This window comes from Camelus ferus, chromosome 1, assembly GCF_009834535.1.
Source record: "Camelus ferus isolate YT-003-E chromosome 1, BCGSAC_Cfer_1.0, whole genome shotgun sequence".
In the NCBI taxonomy this organism is placed as follows: domain Eukaryota; kingdom Metazoa; phylum Chordata; class Mammalia; order Artiodactyla; family Camelidae; genus Camelus; species Camelus ferus.
In genome coordinates, this window is record NC_045696.1 from 23,139,954 (window position 1) to 23,160,877 (window position 20,924).

Consider the following 20,924-nt stretch of genomic DNA (forward strand, 5'->3'; position numbering starts at 1 on the left):
TGTCCTTGGGTTTGAACTTCTTAACCTTGTGGCATTTCAGGCTTAGGTTTTGTTTGCTTACCTAGGCTTAAAGCCACCTTAGTCTAACGGTCTTCTTATTTAATTAATATAACACTAGCCATGTATCCTTAGCCATGTTACTTAATCTTGCCATTTCTTAGTTTCCTCATCTGAAGATAAAGGTGATGCTATTACCTAATACAGATTGTTGTGAAGATAAAGTTGGTTGAAAGATGTACAGCACTGAAAACAGTACTTGAAATATTGGAAGCTTATTATTCAAAGTACTTACTTAGCTTCACATTTTCTGACTTATTACTATTATTTCAGTATTATTCTTTTTACTTTTATTTGTAGGATGAAACACTTATCTTTATGTAACGTGTGTGTGTGTGTGTGTGTGTGTGTGTGTGTGTGTACGTGGCATATGCTACTCAGTGTCTTGAAGGGTTAGCACTTAGGAATCCAAAATGCTTTCTTAAGTTCCAGGTGGGGTCTCTCTCTGTAATCAATACATCACCTCAGTTATGCCTGTATGTTCTTTGCTTGCAGTTTCAGAGAGTTGAATTTTGCTTAATGAGCCTCAGTGCTCTCTGGAAAGATCACTTATGCTAATAGGAATAAAAAGCATGAAATAGTGGGTAGTAGACCCAATACATCATATCTATGGCCCCCTAACAGATAGGACTCAGTAAGTGATTTCCAGTGTCCAGAAGAGAAAATTGCCAATCAGTAGCACAACAGATGGGAAGAGGTGAATGATGACATACCGATTAGCACACGTTCACTCTCCCTTCCACACATTCAAACACCAATGATTCAGGCTCGTTGGGCTGTATGTAACTCTTATTCAATTTTTTCTTTTTCTCTGAAATTTTAAATCTTAGAACATATAGACACACATCATAATTCTTTACACAAATGTTAAAAATACTGCTATAATTTATAGCCACATAATTCCCTGCAGTATGACCATGCCCAAATTAAACCAGACAAAGCACTGTCTGGGCTTCATACTGCTTCTGATTACCACTACAGGAAAAAAGTTACATTTAGACAAAGTGAAAAAAAATAAGTTATGTCACTAAGTTGAAAGTGAGGCATTCTCTCCCACAGATCTTTGAATTTAATTAAACTCCTTGCCTTTAGGAATCTAATGTAAATCACATTATATGACAATAACATTGGCCCCTTCACTTCCCATGTACTTCAAAAAAATTCATAACTGAAAAATAATTTTAGCCCTCATGTGATTTTCTTCTGTAATTTTGCAAATACATTTACCATCCCAAGACTAGAGTATGGAACCATGACCACTTAGTCCCCACAATCCAGAGTGATACATATTCAGAAAGTATTTACCGATTGGGTGAATAAGAGAACAAAAGCATGAGAGTCCTCAGAGAAACCTCAGCGGTCACTAACTTCTTACTAAAAACCAAGTGTTGCTATAGTAATGTCTACTATTGTGCTCCATATTTTATTTTTGTATTTGCTTTTCTTGTTGCATTTAGGTTCTTCATGAACCCTGCTTCATATTTTTACATTACTCTATTATTCACAAAGCATGTATATATGAGGCACAGGTTTAGCTTATTAGGAGAAATCTAATATAAAAATGTTCATTTGTACATTTGAGATTTGTGTGCTGATTCAATCTGAGTTAACTGACAGTTTACTCTGTAAAATGTTTGGAAGCCTGCCCGTGCCCTTCATCTAATGTGCTTATTATTACTTCTCTCCCAGCTCCTTCCTGAGAGTCTCCGTATTTCACAGTAGATTAGAGAAGAGGGTCTGAGTAATCCAAGAGCAACATAACATCTTGGTAGAAGGTAGGATTTGACAGAAACAGAATCACTCATCAGTTCAGTGTTTTCCATTCAATAAAATTGCCATCACTAGCAAAAACTTTTTGGCAACATATCGTTGTGCTAAAATGTAACTTTTTTCTCGTTTTTCTTTTTTTCTTTTTTATATAAATGTAAAATATAAAATAAAAATTTTATTAGTTTATTTTTGTTTTATCTGAACAACACTTTCTTCTTGTATGGGTGTTTTATATTTAGGATTTGTATTACCCACTCTTGCAGTCTTTCCCTTTGTCATAGCTTCAAGAGCCAACCTGTTTGTGTAAGTAATAGGAAATAGAAATGGAAACACTGACTTAATTTAAAATCTATGTCATCTTTGATTTTTACTGCAAATCTCTACAAATAAGGCAGCACAGTTTTTCCAGAGATAGAAGAGAGGGAGGATGTGACTACTTTTCAAATTTACAGTGTGCTTTATACACTAACATTTTATGAAAGATGCTAATGCGTGAGGTCACATCCCACTGAGGCAATACAAAGATGATTAAAAAAGAGGATTTGGTTTTGTTAAAAAAAAAGGTTGGCGAAAAATTACCTTTGAATATCGGATTATCAACCTATTAAGTAGCACAAAGAGAAAAAGGAATAATACTGTTTCTTTAAAAAAGCTATGTATATAGTATTCTTGAGACTGAAAGGCCTATAAATATCTTAGCATAGAGGGTTTTCCCTTGCAAATCTTCAATTAAATTTGACTAGTAATTAATTAAATTATTTGCATATATTCTCATTTACCTTCAGCAATGGGAAAATACTCCCTGGTGAATACTTCTTGGTAACTATTAGTTTTTCCACTGTCTTGTCACAATAAAACAAAACAATGCATTTTATTAAAGTAAATCTTAGTGGTCAGAAAAAAGTTAATTTGGTTACAGTGAGTGGAACATTGTTTGACTCAGGCAGATATATATGTATATATTACACACATGCACACATACATACATGGGTGAAAAAACAGAGGTCTGTTGGACAATCTTTGGTGGATATCACAAACACATTTCAAGGGAAAAGATGACAGAGAGGTTATGGAGAAGGGAGGAGAAGAAACTGAGAGAAAAAGAGAAAAACAAAACTGTTTCTCAAATAGCCATTTTTGTCAGATCCCGTTTCCCCATTACATGTTTGGAATACTTGGATGTTTTTCTAAAGTCAAGTTGAGATTCTTACTACTTTGATCTGTAGCCTCTTAAATATTAAAGGTTACTACTGAGGGAGATTCCACGTTACATGGCAAGCAAACCATTTAAAGAATTATTTTTGATAAAATATGCCTAAAATTAAAAATTAATTAGAACACACATTAAAACTACAGGGATTTAGGATTATTACTGTTAAAATAATTTTTATGCTTCACATTTTTAATGACAAAATAATCTCATATCCCTAAATACTAATAGATACATTAAATATTAAAATAGAAATAGTATGCATTTACACGCAATATAATGTGTATGTTCAGTTGAACTGTAATAATTCTACCTAATAAGACTGATAAAGGAGAAAAAAAACCAAAAAAATAGAAATAATAAAATTCAGAAAATCCCACTCTACATTTAGGAAACAGCTCAAAAGTCATCTTTCTCATTGATTGCTTGATTCTACTGTTCTTGCAGTTTAAAAATTATTTATAGTAAATTGCAGGTTTTATTTTGCTCTCTTCTGTCATTACATTACAATGCCTCTAAAACTAAAAATCACAGTGTCTTTGATCGTGCTGCTAATGTCTTTTCCCAAGGCTTTTGTTTGGATAGGATGGAAGAACCAAACTGAAATTAATCTCAAGAAAAAAATTAAAAGCAAAAATCAGGGTAGAGCCAAAAATAACATAAGCAGGTCCTCCTGCACTCAATCTTCCTTAAGTGTTCTGCCAGTGCCCTCTCCATGCGTATATTCAATTACTATCAAGGGACTGTAAATTATGAGACACATTTTGAGTGGTCTAATGTCCACTAGGGAAATGAAAGAGATGCTGCAATGATTTCCATTTGCTCACTGACTTTGAACTCAAACTACCAATGGATCTCACTTGACTGAGTTTTCTCCTTGAAAGACTTGAATTTATATGTCATAAATAAAAAAGATATTACCTACAAGTATATAACATTTTTTCATATGGCTTTTCAGTTTGGTGAAGGAGAGTTTCACTATAATCCTCATACTTTAGTTATGACCAGTTAATGGCATTACAACCCTTGTCTTTCTCTGTATGAAGCTTGCAAAGGCTTTTCCATCTTTCTGCATGAGGAGTACATTCAGGGCTTTTGGGAATTGCATTATGGAAAGCCCTGAAGTGGAGGGAGGGAAAAAAGAAGCTGCCAATCAGGCCCAAGGGTTTTGTTTATTCCAAAGATATTGTAAAGGGTAACCATCAGCCTTGCTGATGAGGCTTCTTGACTTGTCTCTTAGGAGACAATTAAGACCCAGCTGTTTGACTGCCTCTTCCATCCAGAGACCACAGGAAACGCTTCTGCAGCTACCAGTTGGTCCAAAATATTATTCTGGTTCTAAATCTGATAATCCATAGGTCACAGGTCCATATACTTCTGGGACATGCAACATTTGAATCTCAAGATTTAACACAGATATTGAATTATATTTTACATGTATATTCAATGCCCTCCTTGAGCTAAATTGAGAACTTTTGTGGAAGATATTCTAAATTCTTTGTTTTACATGCTAATGATTTTTTTTTAACAAAATCACCATTTTCTAAAATGATTATAAAAGAACTGCAATGAGGCTGAATGATCGTGAAGTTCAACATTACGGTTTTATAACTGAGGATATTTGGAGTCATGAATTGTTTTACTCAGAGTTGCATTATGTTATGTTATGTTTCAATACCAGATTTACTCTGATGAATAAATAATTTCTAATTTCCTATCCACTAATCAGCCTATGATATTTACTCTGATGAGTAAGCAATTTTTACCTTCTTATCCACTAAGCTATCTATCATCAGCACTAAGAGTAGTCAAGAACACCTCAAGAGTATATTGGAATATTATTTATTCCTACCTGAAATTCAGGTGGTAACTTAAATAACTTTTTTTCTCAAAGTATTCACCAAAAACAAGTTGTCAGAATAATCAAGATTCAGAACTCAAATAAATTTAATCAATCTGGATAAGTATTTTACATAATTTTTTATTGATGGTGAAGCAATGGCTGATTTTATAAATTGAATTAAGAACGTTTTTAGTTTGTAAAATAGTGATGCTTTATATTCAACACACAGCAACACAATCAGTTACTATTATCAATGACAAAATTCTTCTTTAATCTGTATAGAGCCTATCAATAAGGAGGGTGATCCTCTTTGAGAACCAACCTTCCCAGACTCATAAATAAATAGGGGTTCCCCATTTTTTTTTAAAATATTCCAATTCAGAGACTAATAAGACCATGAAAAAATTATGTTACTGTATTAATATAATCTTGTATTTCAATTCACCTGTGGAATAAAACAGGTCTTTATCTTCCTGATGTTGTATTGGCATAGCCACTCCCCCTTTTTACCTTATTTTCCAAATGATGGTCATTTAATTTCTTTTATAATAGAGGAGAAACAAAACTCTTATACACAACAAAACTTGTTGTTTTGAAAATGTGAAGTTCTCATTTAAGAAGAAGCAGTTAAACATTTTTTTTTTTTGGACATCCTTCACTAAGTAGCTAAACTTTCTTATTTTAACCTTCATTACAATGATAGCTTTATACATTATAATGAATGAATTAAAAGACAGTTTTCTACTATAACTGCCTTCTGTATAACTCACGATGAAAATGATACATCATGAATTCTTTATAATTTTAGACTTAAGAATATAAAATGTAAGTTTTAAAATAATTTTAAACTGGTGTGCTAATTACTTATATATCTTACTTATAAGATTTTGAATTTATATATTAAACAGTCATTTCAAATTGTCTTAAAAATGTTTAGTTTTCTTTGAAATTGAATACTGACAAAAATTATGATACCTAGTAAATATTTGATTACCTTTGAAACTAAAATAGTTCCCATATTCAAAATTCCACTTGTAAATTAATATCAAATTTGATTCCAAAAACATACATTTGGATTCTAAAAACATAGTCTTTCTTAATATATTATTTTGAAGTTTGGATCTATTTCTTAGTTTAGACTAGGTTTAGACTAGAAATATTGTTAACTAAAAAAAAGGTTATTCAAAACTAGACATTCTAATTACTGAGTTCAAATTTTATACAATGTACAAATACATATGATAAATGAGTATTTCAAACATGAATATTTTATAAGTTGATGGCAGAGAAGATCACTGGAAATGATCAAAAATATTTAGCACTTTGATGTAAAATATATCACAATAACATGCCCTGCAACATTAAACACATCATTAAAGGACTGAATTCTGGGATCCTTCCAACGGTCTAACTGGCACTGTTCCTATTTTCTTCATTTATTTCAGCCACCTGAGAGTTCTCACCCAAATCCCTGTGTCTAAGCATCTGAGATTAGACTCAATCTAGATTTGAACATTCTTATTATCACCTTTAGTTTATAGTGTTAATTGTGGTATTAATTTCCTAAATTTACTTTTTTACATAAAGATGTGCTAACATACAGTGGTTTAAGAAAACCTAGGGGAAAAGACCTCATCTTAGGCTTATTTCCAGCTTCCTCCCCTTCCTCACACAATGATGGAAACACTATTTTCCTCAAGGTTACTCATTTATGCAAACATTATGAATACAGCATTAAACAAATAAAGGTATCATAAATTCCAACCTCTCTGTCAGAATTTGAGTTTCTGCTTACATTACATGAAGTTATAGGAAGACAGAGAACTATTAACTCAACAAGCTCAAAACCAAAAAGGAGAGAATGGTGATCCAGAACCTTTCCTTTACTCAAGGAAACCTCTGACATCTTTAAATTATCAAGACGTTCTTCCAAGACTCCTTAGAATACACACTCTAATACTGGTTAGTGTCAACTGGATGGAAAAATAACACACTCTTAATTGTAATGACTCTTTACAACCTTTCTCCTTTCTAACACTCATCACATACAGGTGCATACTCTTAGGAACATATTCAAGGCTGAGACTCAAGGGAGAGGCTCTTGCTTCCTTAAAATCTAGGTCCTACAAAATATTGTGTGCACTCTAGTGAGTTAGCCATTTGGATACGAGGGAGATGACTCCATTGCTAAGGGCGATCTTTACATGACAAAGTGACAAGTGAGGGAGCATTGATTAGTTTTAAACAATGAATCTGTTTCACAAAATTATCAGGGTGTTATCTGTATATAATTTACCTGGAATCTATCTATTATCTGAATCTAGATAATCTTTCATTTATTCATATATAAAATGTATTTATAAATGACTATTCACATAGTAATCTTTTATTTATTTTATTACAACTCAAATCCTCTACCAAGTCAGCCAATGGTTATCACATTCCTCCACAATCGAAAGGGTATCTTCTTCACCTCCAGTTGACATGTATTTGTATATTAATCACATGATCTCAAGACAATGTTTTATTCATATTTCTCAAATGGGTAAACACAGCACAGTAAAATTCCAATAAAATGGAATAGTAGGGAATGGGAGGGATCGGGTGCCCAAACTAAAAACCTAATGCCCGAAAATTGATTAGGGTCAAAATGTTTTAAAAATTTTAGAACTATAAGAATCTACAAGAGGAAGATGTTTTTACAGAATTTTCAAGCTTTATGAGAGTTCATTCCTTCCTCCTATGCGCAACCATCTACTGAATGCATATGGTGTCAGGCATGGAGCTAGCATAAGTTCACTTACAGACACAATAAATAAAATAGTACTAAATATTTTTAAATTGCTTAATAGTGATACAGTCCAAGTGACAGCCAAGTACAGTTCAAAACATCAAGAAATAGACATCTGTGAAATATTTTAAACATTGCAGTCAGTAGCAGCAAGTTATATTAAAATACATATTTGTAAGCAAAATTCCTCTGATGTCCTTGAGATGCACATATAAAACACATTCCTGATGGATTCCATATGCTGCTCAACACTAATTACATACGTAGTTCTATTTACACAAAACTATTTAAATAAGAAATTTCATTTGCATTAGATTACATTCGAGAAGCCAATGTTCATCTTCTTTCCTTTTATCCACTATGTAAGACACCACCATTCTTCAAAGACAGATTCATTCGTAACACAAAAGGACCCTTAAAAGAAAATGTCTTTATTTCCTATCTCAAAAATGCAAAGTGGTATCAAAAGTCAGTAAACTGTGCAATGCACATGATTAACGACCAAAGCAAGGGATAATTTTTGAAAAAAAAAGGTACACACAGAGTTAAATAAAATGCACAGTTTGGGCTTTTACTGTTAATGTAAATAAAATTTAAATTTAGGTTGAATATTACTCTTGATTCTATCAAATAGGACTTTCAAGTGAAAGGCTGCATTTCCTAGGTAACTGTAAAGACTGAGTTTGCTTAGTTACAGCTGATGTCATCTATTGCTTTTTTAAAACACACATCTGTAAATCTTGGTTTTTAAGTAAATACTTTAATATAACTTGCCATAATTGGTTATTTTATTATTTCTGCATCTTTTTAATCAATATTTTGAATTTAATGACTTAATTGGTAGACTTACTAATATAAAGTTCCAGAGTAACATAAAATACTAATAGTTGAGCGATTAAAACTTAAAGGAACAAAATTTATCATTCACAAAATCTCAATTCACTTGAATGCTAATTAAGTCATCAACAGTTTCTTTCTTTATAGATAACTGTACACATTTTTATTTCTTCTTATATAAACAAATATCATCTATAGTTTGTTTTTTCTTTTGACACATTTCACTATGTATGTTATCACCTGTCTTCTTATGAGGAAGTACATTCACGTGGATATATATTGAAATATATACACATTCAAAACTGTACCACACATACACCCAAAGATATATTTAATAGAAACAGAAGATCTGGGTTCTCATTTCATTATGTAGCTCTAATACCTCAAATAGGACCAAAACACCTACAACCTCAGTTTTGCAAAGTGCATAAATGAAGGCTGCATATACCCTGCCTCCCTCACGTAGATTTTATGAACATTCAATAAGGTTTAGAAATAAGGTTATATGTAAATTCAACTAAATAATACTGAGCATATCTGTTAGCCCTGTGCTAACAGGAGGAAAAAGAAGGAAAATTTCTTGTAGTACTCTCAGCCATATACAAAAAATATGGTTTAAATTTACGGTTCTCTCTAACATGATAATTGCAGGAGTGAAGTAGATAGCCTTTGCACTAGCTATATTTTCAGTTACAGAGAGCTGTTACAGAGGTGAGGGTTAAGATGGGGCAAGGAAAGAGGTTAAGCATGTGGGTTGAGAGGTTCTTCATATATACATTTCCAGCCTACTTGGGCAAGACTGCATTGGCTCAGGGATATTACAGATAGGATTGTGTTGCACATAGGAAAGATAAGAAAGCAAGACTAAAAAAAGTAAAGTTTGAAAATTATATCAGACTGCATATCTAACTCAAAATGAATATAGAAAATTAACTTAAATATTGTTCTAAATCTTATTGTTGTTTTTGATAGCTCCTTCACGTTAATATTTATTATAATCCATGTCAGATTATAGGACTATATAATAATGCACAGAATCTAGAATAGTATAAATACTTTTTCAAAACCTATTTTCCCCAATTGTCTATTTAATAAAACAGTATGACTACAAATGACAAATGGTTTTTTCCTTTATTTATTTACTATTTCCTAAGCCTAATGATGATAATCAAGTTCAATTTAAGGCTTTCAATACTCCCTACATGCTGACAAAATCCAAATACATATCCCTCTCTCCTAAATTCCAAACCTCAAATACAATGTCAACTAAACATTGCCATATATTTGAACAGTTCAAATTTGAATCACAATCTCCCCAAAACCTGGTCCAAGATGTCCACTCTCAACTTACACGACTGTAACTACATTTGACATGATAAAATGTTCAGTCAGTTGCTCAGGCTAGATTTGGAGTCAACCCTAACGCTACCCAATGCATCAACAAAACCTTGGGCTTTATCTCCAAAATTTATTTCTCACTCCTCAACAACTCCACTACTAACAACCTGGGCCAATGTGCCACCATCTTACATGTTGTTTGTTGAACTGGCATTAAAACAGGTCATACAAGTTCCACCCTTGCTTCTTTCCCTGCTTCTTACTCTTAACTCAGAAGCTACAGAAAAGCTGTTAAAATGTAAATCATATCATGTCAGTTCTCTGCTCAAAACTTCTAATGGTGTACCAACTCATTCAGAATAAAACCCACATCCATAAAATGGGTGAAACCTTACATCACCTGCTACCTCTGACCTTCTGTTCTATTAGTCTTCCTTTTGCTTTCTTTGCTTCAACCTTAACTACTTTCTTGTATACTTGTTAAGGCACTAGTATCAGTATTCCAACCACAGTGCACAAGTATTTTTCTAAAATACACATCATTGTCAAATAATTTCTTCTTTAAAAAAAATCATTCTCCTCTAAAAAACAAATTCATTCTAGCATGCTTAATCAACAGTTAGGAATGCCTGCTCTGTAGTCAAATCAACTCCTTTTTTTTTTTTTTAATTGCAGTATAGTCAGCTTATAATGTTGTGTAAGTCAAATCAACTCTTAAAAGGAAATGCTAATAGTATCAATTTCAGAAGCTGAATTTCTGGATCCTGCAATTGTTTCTAAATGTAACTATCCAATAATAGAACTTTTTAATTACTAGATTGATAGATTCTGTCCTGTTATTATTAAGTGATGTCATCAAAATTCTTCTGATTCTTTAAACAATAAAGTGTTATCAGCCATGTTGTTAAGATATTTCCAATTGAACTTATTTACATAGTCATTCTATTTAGAAGAGATGCAACAGAATCTTGTAAGAAAAAAGTAATAGAGATATTCTGAGAAATTCTGGAACAAATGAAATGAAGGCAATCTCTTATGTAAAATTTGGGAGCAGTTCTAAACAATCTAACCCATCAACTGGATATGAATCATACAAGCTACAATTAAAAAGACAGTACCTAGAGTCAATTATCACATTGACTCTAGGATCTCTTTACACCTCAAGTCAAAAAACAAAGCTTCATTCTAAGGGTGATGGCATCATGACAGTCACAAGCTTGATGAGAATGTCATTTGAGAAAGACCACTGTGTTGAAGTATGGAGAGTACATCAGAGAAGGCAAGGCTGAAAACAAGGAAACAAACAAATAAAAAACAACAACAACAACAAAACCCCCAACTGTTTAGGTAATTCAGTAGAAAGATAATGGCCTAATGGAAAGGAGTCAAAGTAATAATAAAAAAAAATAGAAAAAATTAAGAGCTATTAGGAGTCAGATTCAATTGACATTAAATATAAACTAGGGACTTGAGAAAGAGGTCAAGGATGTTATCTAGGATTCAAACTTGGGCAACTACTGAGTTATAAATAATAGGAGAAAGAGCAGATTTGGGGGAAGGGTGATGAGTTCAAAACTTCAGAACTTATGTAATGCAAGAAAAGGAGGAATTCATACCAAGTACAGAGCAGAAATTGTGTATAAGCATTAAACCAGCTGCATAGTGAGGAAGAACTTGAAGTATGTGTCCACTTAGGATAATTGTATTGTTAAATATATAGTTCTTTTTCTTTGTTTTTTCACTTTCTTTGAAGAGAAGTTTTAACTATTCCAAATCAACTCTTTAATTCAACAGTTCTGTAATTCAACGTCTCCTGAAATTTGCAGACTTAGTGGCTTGCAAGGTATCATCCAGAAACCACAGAGGTCCTAGAGGGGCTTGGCAAATATTTTATTTAAATTTTACACTTTGAAAAATAAACCTTGGAATGATTTTTAAATATTCTAACAATATGAATGTTTGCTCAAAGGTGATATTGGGGTGCTACCTTGATGACAAACTAACAAAGTGAGAAGTGCAGTTATGTTTGTAAACTCACTTTATGCAACTATCAGAGTAAAACCTCTGCTGTCATCTTAATACAACATGTGAATGTTTGGTAAATGTCTCATTAATTAGATGGCTGCATATCCACAATGATCTGTTTTTTGATATCAGACCACCATTAGCCTGTTTGTCTGCTGATATGGAACTGTACAAGCAAATATTCTCCCTTTCACCTGGATGCCAGGCAAGGCTCAGAGGCCTCTGCCTGGTGCTAGCAAGCATGATGGTATCATGGCATAATAATCATCTGAAGTGAACAAGGGACCTTATGAAAACCTTATTGAGCAGATTTAGTGTTTAATGTAAGATTTAAAAGGTTTTTTTCCTTGATTTTTAAGAAGTCAAATATAGTGCATTATTTCATATCTTCTTGTTTCTCTTTTTTTTTTTTTCTGACCAGCGTATTTTTTCCATCCAATTGCTCTGAACAACAAACCAATCCTCTAGACAGAGAGAAGAGCATATGTCTCAGACCTCCTATTTCTCCTGACAATAACTGGCAGAAAGAAAAAAGGGTGGGCCAAAAAGGTAAGCAGAGCCATCAGGGTCTTTCCCTGTGACTGACAGGGATAAAGCCTACCTACTGTAGAAGAGAATGAGAACTTACGAAGTGAAGCAGAGACAGCAGAAATGAATAATGGAGACATAGACTGGGAAAGAACTGAGTCTCCAGTGCCATCTCATCTGAGAGTCAGGTCTTCCTCTAAATGTGTGACTTATTACAGCAAATTTCCCAACTCAGGGGTCCCTCAATTCACCTCTTTTGCTTAAGCTACTTTAAATGAGACGTCTCTCACTAAAGGTGAAAAGAGTTCTGACCAGTACATCAAATAACTAAAATTTAGAATCTCAAAGTTGAATTGTTATTAACCAGCAATAATCAACAGATATTTATTGGTGCCCAATAAAAATACACAAAACTTCAAAACACTTTTCAGGTGCCAACTCATTTAATCCTCACAATTTTACAAGGAAAATACTTACATTACTCCCATTTAAATAATTAAGGAAACTGAGACACAAAGAGATTTTGTAATTCCTCAACAGCACACAACTAATAAAAGGGAAATTTTTAATCTGGACTCAGACCCTTTGACTCCAGTGTCTAGACTCTTAACCTTGATTGACTCCCTCTCTTGACATGAACTGAGTTCTGATTCAGCCATCCAATAGCTAAGTGCTTTAATCTCTCTGAAACTTAATTTTTTCATCTTGAAAGGAGGGATACTCCTTACTACTGCAGACTGTTGCATAAATCGAAAGAGGTCATGCTTAAGAAAGCATTTTGGAAACTGTCTAGCTCTAGAGAACTGTCAGTTCATATTATAAAATGATAAACTACATTAAGGCTTTATCAGCTATGAATCCTGTAACTGAGTTACTATAAAACTTAACCAACATGTTTCATTCAGTAAGATCTTAGAAAAGTAGATACAAGAGTCAATTCAGATATCAGGAAGCAGCTTTTAATTTAAACTAAAATAAATAATTCTGGTATATAAAATCTGCCTTTCTTCAAATAACAATGATAATGATGATGACTATGATAAAATTAACTTACATTTCAATATTTTACATTTTCAAAATTATTTTACTTCTTTTTTTACCTCATTCAGCCTATTTTAGTGTCTTGGAAAATGGATTATATTTACTTTTTTCGTTAATGTCAATCTACTGCTACTGGGCAAGTTCGAGTAGTAAGTATTCTGGACAACAAAGCTTTATGTAGCTCACTGTGAAGCCCTCAAAATGGTAAATATGGAATATTTATTCAAATCAGCTTTTGAATACCTTTCTTTTGCATCTCTTGAAGACTAAGATTTCAGAATTTCCCCATAATATTATGTGTAAATAAAATTAAAAGACAATATTCACTACAAAGACCAAATTACCCATTTGTAACCAGTCCTTGTTAATATAAAATAAAAATTCTATACAGTATAAATATTCATGCATGTATTTAGTCATTTCTTCCTAAGTCTGGCACGTTTAACCAATTTTTGTGCACTATGTGTTCAATTTCATGTTTATTTTGACATATACTTGACAACAGAACTATGCTGATTAATCTTACAATAAGCTAGGAAATCTTTAATATTATTAAATATTATGATTTAGTTATCAACTCTAAATCTTATATTCTTAACTAATATTTCTAAATACAAAAAAAAATCACCTAATTCTGAATAGCCCAATACCATTGAGAGAAAATTTAGAGTGGAAGGAAGTTGTTTTGGCCTGCATAATTTACTCTAGCAATGTAATGTTTTATGGAGTTCATAAAAATATTCTAATTACGTCACTACCACTAATAATAACCAATTTATCTAAATCTTAGAGAAAATCTAGAGAAGGGAACCTGAAAACTGGAGAAGGTGAGCAAAAAATATTTTAGGATATGTATACAAGAAATAGAACAATTACAGAGCTATAAAATTAAATATATATGTTATCAATTTATATGGTGATAAATCTGACCTCCATACAAGCCTATAAGCAATTCTAAAACAGTTAGCCTATGCCAATTTCTTATTGCCAATAATATTTCTCAGAAATAAGTTATTTTCACATATAGTCACAGAGGTGTATTTATGAGAAGACATAATCAGGCAAAATAAAATGTTACATAAAATGGGAAAAAAGTTACGATTTGGTATTTAGTAGTGTGTTAATGAGCCACAAAAGAGCAATTCTTTTATCATGGCTTAAAATTAAACAGATACAAGTAGAGCTGCTGATTTATATTTCCCTTATTTGACTTTTTATACATATGTAATATTATTTTTAAGCTCATTTGTATTCATGTGACTGGGATTGCAATTTAAAGTCTGGAAGGTTTGATTTCATTAAACATTTTTTGCTTCAATCAAAATGTCTGTATACACATGAATATTTCAAAACCAGTATCCATTTCTTTTAAGATTGTCAATGTTGCATTAAGTATAATCGCAAAGAAAAAATGCACAAGGTTTAACGTGAAATTTTGTGAACAGGTTTACTGAAAAAGCTGGACTTTGTAGGAAGTCCAAAATAAACCAATTTTATTTTTTTTAACCAACGTCTTTCATTCACGCTACTCTGAATATACACGCTTTTCTCCTGAAAAATTCTTAGGAAGAGCCTCAGCTATTGTAGACAACTTCCTGCATTAAAAGTTATGATCTGGTCTAAAAATACTTTCATCCCTTCTAGCTGGGACTGAGTCAGGCTCAGAAATTGTAGTGTTAGAGAAAGAGGGAAGGGTATATATAATTACTTCTTTTCACAATTCACACCATGAGTTCCCCACTCACTATGCTGCCCAAGATTGGAGAAGTGGAGAACTTAAGGTGCAGAGAGGATGTTTTTTAATCAGCACAGTTGTAACTTGTGCCATTTATTATGAGATGCTTTTCTGGGTTCTTGTGGTCAATGACTATCCCTTTAAAGATGAAATGGCTAGGTCACTTTTCCTGGTGTTCAATCTGAAGGTCTAAAATATTTCTTTAGAATGTGTGGGCCATCATACAAGTTAAGTTTCTAAAAATTATAATGATTTGCTTTATGAAGTAGAGAATTCTCAGTATTAAAAATATTCAAACATTATTTGAAAGACTATAGGCCTTTAGGTAAAAGATTAGACTCGATGATACTTAAGGCCCTTCTAAATCTAACCTGTTATGATTCTATAAACTATACAGGAACTGATAGAATGATCATGAATGAGTCAGGTGAGAGCTAAAATTCTGTATCTGTTAGCATTAAAAATCAGCATGATGCTGGAGGACTATTACAAAGATAAGGCAGAGATGAGAAGAGAAGCCAGCTGATATTAACATTCTACTATCATGGTGATAGCTTTTTAGCATCTCTTCATTTGAGACTTTTCACAGTCTGACAATGTAGCATTTCTATTTTCTACCTGAGGAAACTAGGGCTCAGAGAAGCTGAATTAACTGAGTGTCTATAGCTGGTAAAGTGGCAGGGCTAGGCTGATCTGTCCACAATCAGCCTGACACTAAAATTGATACTCTTTTCACCAAACCAAGCTGTCTCCAAAGTCCAAAATTCCCTAGCACCATGGAAATTATATTTTTACCTGAAGTGATCTAAAACTAAAGGTCATGACAATACTACTACCATAACCATCCAATATTTCATGATATTATTAGCCATAGTAAAATTCTAAAATAGAGTATTCTAGCAACATTCAGGAAAATGTTTAAAATTCCAGAGGCACCTTCTGTTATAAGGAAAAATCTAATAGTTTCTTTAAATATACATCATATGATTCCAGTGTAAGTTTTTAACATTAAGCACCTGAAATTGAATTTGGCCGATAATAAAGCCAGAGTGACAGAACACTAGTGAAGATAAAATACATGTAAGGAGCCTAGGTGAGGGTAGACTGTTGAACTAATCATGTGATAGCTGAAGGAAGAAGTAGAATAGGAAAACATTTTCAATGGAGCAGTATAACCATTCCATGTTCTTTTGAAAATGTTTAACTAAGCAGATGGACTCAAAGCACCAAAATGGTGACAGAGCTTGAATGATCAAAGAGTCCAAGATAATATAGTGCAGGAATTCATTTAAAATACAACTTAAAATATAAAATTCCAAACAACCTGAATAGATAATACACCTCTAATCTTGGAGAGCTAAAATCTGCCTTGAACTTTAAGCTCCTGACACCAGCTTGATCCCATTGGACATATACGAAGTGACTCCCAAAGATGCTTTTAGGAAATGTGTCAGTGATGAGGCATCTTTATAAGCATTATTTATAGATAAATAACTGAAAAATAGCATAATTAAGAATGAATAAAAATTAATAGCTTCTTGCAACAAAAAGAATTTCAACAGCTTTCTGGCTTGGCTTCCTTTTGTGCTCCAAAACTAGATATTTCCCTCCAAAACTGTAGCTTACTCTCCTTTTATTACAGAAAATTCATGCTGCTACTATTTAACTGTTCTACTGGGTTTTCTACCACTCCCTGGGTAAGACTTACAAAATAAACTTTACTGCATTTATTTCTACACTGTAGTTGAAAGTCTAATTTTATTGAAATATTCATTATAGTGTTCTATAACAAACTTTTTAAAGAAAGACCAACAAGTAAATTATCATTTTGCCATCATTATTAATTTCAACAAGGTAAAATTTAGTTCCATTTATTATAAATTGCTCCCCAAGCAGAACCTGCCATATTTTAATGTCAATATAAAGAGTAAGAAAAAAACTCAATTTTTCAGTGCTTTCATGAGACTAAAAGTCAAAATTTCTGGGAAATACAAATGGCCTTAGTGTCTTTGATAAAGAGGAACAGGAAGTCATAAAAAAATTATGGTGGACCATATTTGAAAATACTTGACTAAGAAAAGCCAAAACCATATAGCACACACAGATAGATGTCCTTTACTTTTCTCTGAAATAACACAATTTAAAAATTATATCCATGTCTTAAGTAAAAACACCTTACTACTAAGTATTTTCCAGATTCAAAAAAATGCATGTACAAACATTGTTTCACATTAAACAGAAAAAACACTATCAAAAATTATGGAGGCCATCAAGTAACATGCAAAATGAATAAAGTTTTGGTAGTATTTTTCATAGTTTTAAAACTAAGAACCAGTTATCTGCAGATGGCATGCCTTCAACGCAATGCCACCTCAAGGGTCATAGTAGTTATGTGATATACCTCTCACAGTATTAATCAAAATCATTTTTTAAAATGTCATGTTGACAAGCTGAATTTATTCCTCCTCAATGTACATCAAAATTTGTTAAACAGAAAAAAGTGTATTTATTTTATAGAAGTTCTAATTGATGTCTATATGAGACATTTTTCCTTCATTTTTGAACATAATAAAAAAACAGTAATTATATAATTCAAATTTGGAATTTTTCAGTTAATAATTCATAAAGAAAAATCTTATATTTCTTTAGTCATTTAATTTATGAGATGTGAATTAGCTTTTAAATATGATTTCTATATCATCACACTGACAGACTGCTCAAGATATTAGTAGGTGATAATCTTGTGACCATGATATAAAATAGAAAGGTATTTTTTGAAAATTAAAATTTTATGTATGAAATGAGTGAGTTAAAGATAAATTCTGATCATAGATGATAAGAACTATTAGTAAAAAAAAGTAGAGAAAAATTTTGTTGTTGTTTATTATTGCTGTTTGTTTAGATTGAAAGTCTTCAAAATGTAAAAACTAGTCTTATGACTGTCAGATTGTTTAAAAAAATCACAGAAATCTTAAGACATACACATTCTAAAGCAACATTGTCCAACAGAACTCCCTGGGATGATGGAAATATTCTACGATTCTTCATGACCCAACAAGATAGTCAAAAGCCTCATCTGAAATCTTTAGAGTACTAAATTTTACATTTAAAAAAATTCTAATCTACTTAAATTTGAATAGCCACACTAATGTAAAAGTGTGAGTTTCCCTGGGCATGTTCCTTTGCCTCCAGATCTCTAGTATTTCCAAGAAAGTATGGTCTGAAGGGAAGAAATGTGGTTAACTCCAGGACAGCACATCTAAAAGATCTGCCAACCCTGACACCACAGTTCCAGATGCCCTGACATAGCTCAAGATGACCAGAGAAAAATACATTACACACAGCCTTGGGAAGAGCCAAAATAGAGAAGAACTCAGTTATGTTGGGTGCTCTAAAAATTACTACTCGCCCCACATATCCCCCACCTCATCCCTACCCTCCCAAAAATTGTCAGACTCTTCAAAACCCCTGAGGCCTCTAATTCATGAGCAATTTCAGGATCAACACGATCAACACATTGGAAATGCCCTTCCTTTCCACCCACATAGCTGGTAGGTCCCACTCTTCCTTATGGAAATTCTTGGATTTGTTCTTCCATGAGAATAGACTATCATCATTTCCAGTTGGACACTGTCAACTTTACCTCTGAACCCTTGAGTAGCTTCTCTTCTCCATGGTTAAAAAGTCAGTGACTTCTGACGTTGGCCTTCTCGTTTTATTTTTTGCTTTTTAAATATTATCTCCCTGACAATCTTTTCGACTCTCACAGCATTCACTGTTAACTCCACGTAGATATTTCTCCCTAGTCTCAGCCTCCACTCCTACTTAGTCCAGAGTCTAGTCCAGGATTTCTAGCTAACAGTTACACATTTCACCCTGAATGCCTTAGCACTAGTTCCAATTCAAGACATTTCAAATTGAACATTTCCTCCTTCCAAAAACAACAATAGCAACAAAAAAACCTTTCATAGTCTTGCCCTATTTCACTAATGATTCCAGTCAGCCATGATCAAAATTCTTATCTTTGACTCATTCTTTTCATGCTTAAAGTTTGAAGCCTCAAAGTGGTTAAATTAAGAACTCAGATTCAGAAGAGAGCAGAAATGGACTTTACCCACTGGCTCCACCATTTACTATCTGCATAACTTGAGTATATTATATAAATTATCCAAACTTTCATTTTTTAATCACAAAAATGGAACTAATAACATTATTACTGTTTAATTCTAAGTACTTTATGCCTATTAACACATATAGTCTTTACAACAATTCTATGAGATAGCTGTTATTATTTCTTTTCTATAGATGAGAAAACTGAAACACAGAGAGTTAAATAAATTGCCAAAAGCCACAATAGTAAGTGGCTGGGATTCAATACTAGACATTCTGGCTCCGTAGCTGTAACCACCGTACACTCTGTCTTCCTGATAATAACAGCTTATCTCAGTGTTGTTGTGAGGATAAAATTAGATAAAGTCTATGAAATACTTGTCAATATCAGCTGCTATCATCAGCATAGATTTCTAGACTAAAGTCAGAAATATCCTTTGGCACTATATGACTTCCTAGAGCACCTACTCTTGGACCCCATGGCATATATACTGCTTAGTACTATATCACTTGACCAATGTGCTTTATTACATCATGTAGATTATAAACTGTTTAAAGTTAAGGATAATGTATAAAAGTATCACATGATTTATAAATATTAGTAGAATTAAAATATGTCAATGTATGTCATTTTAAAATTTATTATTATGACCCTTATCCATTTCACAGTTTCTTAGATCCTAGTCTTTAATTATCCTCCAGTTTATGAACACCAGCTTAGTCTGACAATTAATGCTTCTCCAGTTTTTGATACCTTTGCCTGAGCTCATTCTCCATACATCAAAAGTATTTTCTAGGCCTATTCCCTTGCTTCTGAATCTGGCCTTTTCCTGTACATTCTATAACTCAGCATGGTCTCAGCTCCCCAGCACACTGAATCTCATCTGTCCATACTGGTTCTAGAATGTGCCCGAGGCCCCACAGCTGGGACGCAGATACTACGCTCAAAGGTTGCACCCACCATCACCTGGACTGCACAATAAGAGCTTGTGTGGAGTTACAAGGAAAACACCAAGTTGGGATACCATTTCCTATTATTTCCAAACAGATTGAGAAAGTCAAAATGAGGAGCTAAAACTTTCAAATGTTAAGTACATTGCTTATTAAAAAACAGTACCCCCAAATACCAAAAACTATTGAAATGAAAAGTTATCTACAATATATGCTTAAAATGTTAATTATAAAATAATCCAATGGATGTACATAAAATGTATATATGAATAGAAAAATGTATGAAAGGTTATATACCAGAATGTGCATAGCTTGTATTCAAAACTGGGATTGTGAATAATTTCTTATGTATCTACATTTTCCATTTTGTACAATAAACATTTACCATTCATACAACAAATATATTATTTAAAAACCTATTGAGCAAGAACATGTTCATTTACCTTGTTATTGTCCCCAGTGCCATATATTTAGCAAACTATTTAGCAGTATTTTACATCAGTAATATGAAGAACTAAATTTTACCCACATGCTTTATTCTTTAAGATCTTTCTTAACATCCATTTTTCAAGCTAGTCTTTTATTATTTTTCTTTCCAGCATCAACTAGCTACACAGAATTGTTGATGATTTATACAGCTGCTTTAAATCTCGTCTAAATTTCAAGGACAATTTTTGTTCAATTTTTA

The 20,924-nt window shown here is 32.6% G+C and overlaps 1 protein-coding gene across 15 annotated transcripts in view; it reads right to left on the reverse strand.

Annotated features, from left to right (window-relative positions):
- LOC116662781 overlaps positions 1-20,924 on the reverse strand; it is a 551,908-nt gene that overhangs the window by 235,527 nt on the left and 295,457 nt on the right. Inside the window, exon 5 of one of the 15 annotated variants that reach the window (XM_032477151.1) lies at positions 10,679-11,131. The exons of the other annotated variants lie outside the window; for them this stretch is intronic. The gene's annotated coding sequence lies outside the window, so the exon portion shown is untranslated. Of the gene's footprint in view, positions 1-10,678; positions 11,132-20,924 lie in introns of those variants that run through there. 15 annotated transcript variants of the gene reach the window in all.